This window comes from Aethalodelphis obliquidens, unplaced genomic scaffold (genome assembly GCF_003676395.1).
Source record: "Aethalodelphis obliquidens isolate GAN/ISIS:26980383/991018 unplaced genomic scaffold, ASM367639v1 scaffold30, whole genome shotgun sequence".
NCBI classification, from domain to species: domain Eukaryota; kingdom Metazoa; phylum Chordata; class Mammalia; order Artiodactyla; family Delphinidae; genus Aethalodelphis; species Aethalodelphis obliquidens.
The window spans coordinates 19,521,797-19,528,903 of NW_020837974.1; positions in this window are offsets into that span (position 1 = coordinate 19,521,797).

A 7,107-nucleotide genomic window follows, 5' to 3' on the forward strand; every position below is an offset into this window, starting at 1 on the left:
TCAGAAGCTTCCCCCAGGCAGAAGAGACATCTCATCTTTGGTCTTCACCTAACAGGTGTTTCTGGGGTCCACCTATTCTCCCCAAGGCTCTGCTCACAGCACCAGGATTTTAGGAACCTCTCCTAAGCTATGTGGCCCTCTTCCTCTGCTCTCTGCAACAGATGCTGGTTCCATGCTTTAAGGACTGTGCAGCCTGCTCTAGTCCCTGATCCAGTGCTTACTGCAGTGAGCATTCAGGCTGAAAGACTAACAGAGAGGCATGAAACTCTGTACCTTTTCACTGGCGGTAAAGAGCTGACTTTATTTATCCTACCTGAGCTCACCTGTGGGATGACTAGACCCTTTTCTTAGGGTACACACACTAAGCTGCTATAACAAAAATATCCAACAATACATGGCTTGAAGACTAAAGCAGTTTATTCTCTCTTATGTAACAGTTCTGAGGTGAGCACTTTCCATTGCTGGGGTGGGTCTAACCTGCATGGTCTGTCAGGGACCAAGGTTCCTTCCATCGTGTCACTTTGCCTTATAGGCTAAGTCATAAACTTCATCTGCATGGTCAAGGGGAAAAGGAAAAAACACAGAGGAGCCACTCCCACTGTTTAAGTACTAGGTGCAGGGCACTTCCACTTGAATTCCATTGGCAGGAACGGAATCACGTGACCACTTCCCAGCAAGGGAGGCTGGGAAGTGTAGTTTGGCCACATATCTGAAAAGAAGGAGAGAATGGATTTGTGGGCAAGCTAATGGCTTCCAGTAGACTCTCCAAGCAGGAGACAAACCCAGCTGGGCATCTGTCTGCACATAGTGAGATTTTCATGATATTTCTCTTTCTTGACCCTTTTCCTGTATCATAGCAGAGGGGGAATTTGAGAATAAGATATATAGTGGGAATGCCCTGGTGGTCCAGTGGTTAGGACTCCACGCTTTCACTGCTGAGGGCCTGCATTCAATCCCTGGTAGGGGAACTAAGATCCCTCAAGTCGTGCAGTGAGGCAAAAAAAAAAAGAATAAGCTATGTAAGCATGTGAAATTATTTAGTCTGAGTACACCAACCTCATGGGCTCTGGAAACTTACTCTTAAAAGCATGAGTTCAGGGACTTCCCTGGTGGCGCATTGGTTAAGAAGCTGCCTGCCAATGCAGGGGACACATGTTCGAGCCCTGATCTGGGAAGAGCCCACATGCCGTGGAGCAACTAAGCCTGTGTGCTACAACTACTGAGCCTGTGCTCTAGAGCCCGTGAGCCACAACTCCTGATCCCACGTGCCACAACTACCGAAGCCCACGCTCCTAGAGCCTGAGCTCCTCAACAAGAGAAGCCATTGCAATGAGAAGCCTGTGCACCGCAATGAAGAGTAGCCCCTGCTCGCCGCAACTAGAGAAAGCCCGCGCGCAGCAACAAAGACCCAAGGCAGCCAAGATTTAATTAATTAATTAAAAAAAATAAAGCATGAGTTCATCTTGCTGTTTGCTCTGACTCAAAAATTAGCTCATAGTTTAAAGTCAGAGCAGGGTAAACTTTGGAGACAAAAAATTCTGAGTGAGAAGGCTGGCTCCACCTCTGACCTACTCCTGTGTGACTGTAGCCATGTTCCATAAATTCTCTTGAGTTTTCGTTTGCTGTGAGGATTATAGAGGCATGCAGAGAGAACCAGGTGCAAATCCTGGCTTCTGTGACACTAGGGAATTCTCTTAATTTATCTGAGCCCTGGGTTTCCTGGAGAAAAGGGATAATACCCTATTTCTCACTGGGTTGGGTAAATGAAATATGTCCTGTGCGGGGAGGTCAGTATAGGCTCACAGTACTAAGAAGTTCCAGAAGTATTCTATTGATACATTCAGGCTCAATCAGTGCAAATATCCTGATTCTGTCTTCCTCTCTATGTCAGCTTCATCATTAGTCGGCCTCTGCATGTTGACGAGATGGCTGTGACATACTCAGAGGAAGAGCAAAAGTTGCTTCTCTCCTAGACACACACCTTCAAGTCTCATGGGCTCTGCTGGGTTATGTGCCTGTCTGAACGGTGGTTTGGGGGATGAAATTAGCTGATTGGTTTAAATCCATGGGGTCCTGGAGCTAGGGATGAGGTCACCCCCCAAACAAGTTGATAGAAGCCATATAGTTCCTCTGAAGAGAAACTGGGCTGTAATTACTAGAAAGGCAGCCAAAACAACAGATGTCCACTACAGAGAATGTGTTTGAAGGATGAGTTAATTGGGCCTCATTATGGTCCAATTTTTATTTGTTTTTTGAATTATGAGCTGATTTCTTCTGCTGATAGATGAACTATTCATGGTCTCTGGCAGTTTTCCTTCATGACCCTCTTAGTTGCCTTCTAGAGTTTCCTTTTATTGCTTTGCCCACACCCATGAATGCTTTTCCCCCCATGGCATCTTCAACTTCTTTCTGACCCCACAGTTTCATCAGACACCCCCAAACCAATGGATTGAAGAGGAACCCAGTCGGAATCCATATATATATATTTATATATATATTTTTTAATTAATTAGTTTATTTATTTTTGGCTGCATTGGGTCTTTGTTGCTGCGCGCGGGCTTTCTCTAGTTGGAGCGAGCGGGGGCTACTCTTCGTTGCGGTGCACGGGCTTCTCATTGAGGTGGCTTCTCTTGTTGTGGAGCATGGGCTCTAGGCGCGAGGGCTTCAGTATTTGTGGAACATGGGCTCAGTAGTTGTGGCACACAGGCTCTAGAGCACAGGCTCAGTAGTTGTGGCGCATGGGCTTAGTTGCTCTGCAGCATGTGGGATCTTTCTGGACCAGGGATCGAACCTGTGTCCCCTGCACTGGCAGGCAGATTCTTTTTTTTAAAAAAATTTTTATATAAATTTATTTCATTTATTTATTTTTGGCTTCATTGGGTCTTTGTTGCTGTGCACGGGCTTTCTCTAGTTGCGGCGAGCGGGGGCTGCTCTTCGTTGAGGTGCACGGGCTTCTCATTGCGGTGGCTTCTCTTGTTGCAGAGCACGGGCTTCAGTAGTTGTGTCACGCGGGCTTCATAGTTGTGGCTCTCGGGCTCTAGAGCGCAGGCTCAGTAGTTGTGGCGCACGGGCTGAGTTGCTCCACGGCATGTGGGATCTTCCCGGACCAGGGCTCGAACCGTGACCCTGCATTGGCAGGCAGATTCCTAACCACTGCACCACCAGGGAAGCCCGGCAGGCAGATTCTTGACCACTGCGCCGCCAGGGAAGCCCAGAATCCATATATTTTTGAACTTGTCTTTGAAGGAACAATGAACTTTTTGTCTCCAAAGGCTGTGATATACATATGTATCATAGGTTTTTGGAGACAAAGATTTTACATATATATATATAATTGTATATATGTATATATACACATATATATGTTCATATGGATAAGTAAATTTTAAGGTCTCAGTTTCTCATTTGCAAAATTTTTTGCAATAGAAACAGGTTCTCTCTAAGTTCTTTTTAGTATGAGGGCCCTTGGGAGATGCAGTACTATAATATAACAAGAAGAATAATAGCCAAAATTAACTATGGAGTACTCCCTGCATGCTGCCCTAAACTCTAATGTATATGGTATTTTATCTCATCCGATCTTTACAACATCCATACGAGGCAGGAACCTTTCAGAGATGAGAAAATTGGGGATTAAGGTGGTTACATGACTTGTTCAAGGGCACACAATAATTGTCCACTTGGAACTGGAATCCAGGTTGGTCAGATTCCAACTCTTAACCCTGGTATACTGTCACCGCAGCTTCCACTGGGGAGGAAAGGACTCAGATTTGGGAGTCAGAAGACTTGGACTTAAATTCTGAATTCAGCACTGTGTGACTTTGGGAAAGTTACTTAACCTCTCTGAGCTTTAGTAAGATGTAAGATGGAAATGATAATTACTACCTTATGGGTAAGGGGTTAGAATTAAGAGTGTTGAATTAATAGATGTAAAATATTGGGTGCATAGTAGGTGCTCAATAAGGGACATCTATCATAATATCCCACTAAACTAAGCTAATTAATAGAAGACATTGCTACCAGGCAGACAAGAACTATGTAAATGAGTCCCTGGCTCCTGAGTCACTGCTCTAAATGCTCATCATAAATAAGTACGTTTGTGAAAGTGATTGTCTTTAACAAAACTTTGCCTGTTTCAAACTGAAACACATCCATTTGACATAAACAATTGGTAAGTGATGGAGCAGGGATAATATTTTAAAAATACACATAGCAACAAATGCTGTTTTGCAAGCAGAAGTGTTTTTCCTCTTTCAGTGATCTGAGTCATTTTTCCTCTTAAGGGGAACAGTTTTCGCTATTAAGGTTCATTCATGAGATTCATGTTCCCAGGAAAGAGGAGGGATGAAAGCCCCTGCTGGCACAAGGGAAGTCATAGGATAGGGGAGAAGGAGGATGTGATGCATGAGGAGTTCTGAACAGGTAGGGAGAGGTGGAGCAAATGCCTTCTTTCCAGTCTGGAGGGGTGGACCTAAAAGTAGCGGAAAAGAGAAAGGACATGGGGTTAGATAAGTGTGTTCCATCTCCCTCCCTCTGGATCAAGACTCCAGTGTGCGGGATGTGGATTAGAAACAGCTAGAAGGCACTTGGAGGAAATACTAGAGCAGTGGTGGTTGGGCCACAATCCCCACTTGGCACTCTGGGGTGAAAAGTCATAGGGAGCCCTGCACCACAGTGGGGAGGCTGTATTTATACCGTTGGGGGTTTGGTGTACCTATGCCATGAGGGCCTGTGCTGGTGTCTTGAGACTTTAGTCAATTCCCTGGCGCTTGGGAATACCCAGCCATCCCTTCCACCATCACCAATAAGGACAAAGAAAGCAAGTGAATTTTTTTTTTTCCCTTTGGCCATGCCGCAGATCATGCGGGATCTTAGTTCCCTGACCTGGGATCGAACCCACGCCCCCTGCAGTGGAAGCACGGAGTCTTAACCACTGGACCGCCAGGGGAGTCCCCCCGCCACTTTTTTTTCTGATAGTGAATTTGAACCTTAAATTGGATTAACGATTTATCCAAAAGAAATTGAGCCAACTTGAGAGAGCCTGTTCTGAACTAGAAGTGATCAAGTTACCTTAACTGGAAGTTAAGATTTTTCCACTTCTGCCATATCTCAAGAGCAAGATATTTATAGACAAATGAGAAAGCTTATGTTTTGCACACCAGGTTGTAGTGTACAGCACACACTGCTGGTTGCCCTGAGTTTAGGTGTCCTTCTTTCTGGACAGTCATTTGTTCCAGGAAAGTAGTTCTCTCACCCACAGCTCAGAAGCAAATACCGATTAGTCCAAACTGGTCACTGTGCCCCATTCCCTTGTCAGTGATTTGTTTCAGCATGGGCTTGTGCAACACCTCTGTCCATGATATGTTGGGACATCTCCTGGGGGACATCTGGGAAGATTTTCCTCATTGAAAAGGAGAGACACACAGGGGAGAAAGTCTCTGTTCTAATGTAGGTAATAACTGGAACTGTGGCAGGCAACTTGGGACCTGGAGAGGTGGCTAACTGAGGACTAACAGACACACTGTGATGGTAGGGTAGGAAGCTAGAAGGAAACTGGGTTCTTTTTTTTTTTTTGGTCATGCCACATGGGCATGGATTGAACCCATGCCCCCTGCAGCAGAAGCACAGAGTCTTAACCACTGGACAGCCAGGGAAGTCCTGGAAACTGGGTTCTTGATGATGCTGTTGGACTCCTGAAATGACCACCCTACCTCCACATTTCTTGGTATGTGAGAGGAATTCCCTAAGTTAAAGCTATTTGAGGGCTTCCCTGGTGGTGCAGTGGTTAAGAATCTGCCTGCCAATGCAGGGAACACAAGTTCAAGCCCTGGTCCGCGAAGATCCCACATGCCACAGAACAACTAAGCCCATGCACCACAACTACTGAAACCCACCTGTGCTGTGCAACAAGAGAAGCCACTGCAATGGGAAGCCTGCACACTGCAACAAAGAGTAGCCTTGCTTGTGTCAACTAGAGAAAGTCTGCATGCAGCAATGAAGACCCAATGCAACCAAAAAAAAAAAAAAAAAAAAAGCCATTCGAGATGAATATCTATTACTTGCAGCCAAAAGCATCCTAAATGAGGCAGAATGTGGATAAATTTTCGACCTTGCAACTCCCGCTTCTTAAATGTATCCATGTGATTGTAAATAAAAAGGAAAATGGTGTTAAGTCATTACCATTGAAAACTGCCTGGATTACTTCCTCCAGGCAAGCTTTATTCCCAGACTGTTGAACCCTCTGGGTTTGACAGCAGGATCTACTTCACATGGTAACACCTACTCTTACTTGCCTTCAAAAACTTTCCTAAGGGAAGAGATGAAGCCATACTTGTTAATTCTTCTTGAACATAAAAAAAATGGATCCTTTTTGCCCTTTTAAAATGTATTATTAAAATTAAAAAAAATATGTTCTTCTAGAGTTGTCTGGAAAGTGAACTGGGAGCAGTTAAACATCAAGCTCATTGCCAATTTTCAGCTTTAACTGGAATCACCTTTGCCTTTTCCTATGGAAGAAAGAAAGTCTTAGAACATCAAAGTATTTCAGGAAGAACTGGATTTTAACTGCTGAGCTGACCAGAGACAGAAGGCTCACACTGATGGGAGCTGTATAATTTGGCTCTGTTTCTAACATTCAGAGTTCTCTCTGACTCTCCAAAATTTTATCTACTTTGGTTGAGCTTGTTTTTTCCCCAATCAAATGACATTTCTTGGAATTCATCATCACACATGCCTACTTACTTTGTGCAAATTATTTCAGAATAATTTACTAGCTGGGGAGAAAGAGGGTGGGCAGGAAGGATGGAAGGAAAGATAGAGGACTGGAGGGAGAGAGAAAGAGGGGGGGAACTAATCCTTTTAAGGACTGTTTCCATTACAAAATGTCCCTAATTTCATATTCAATGGACCTGCAATCCTCAAGCCATGTCTTCCTTTTTGGAAATGCTGTTACGTTTAAAGTAATTTCAAGAAGTGAGTTCACGGCTGGGATAGACAGAAGATGTAAAATTGTCACTAGTTCAACACTGTTTCAATTTGAACAAGCTCAGATATTATTTGATTTATACTGGGGGCTTTGAAAAGGGCTTATTGGAAAAAACATTTCCA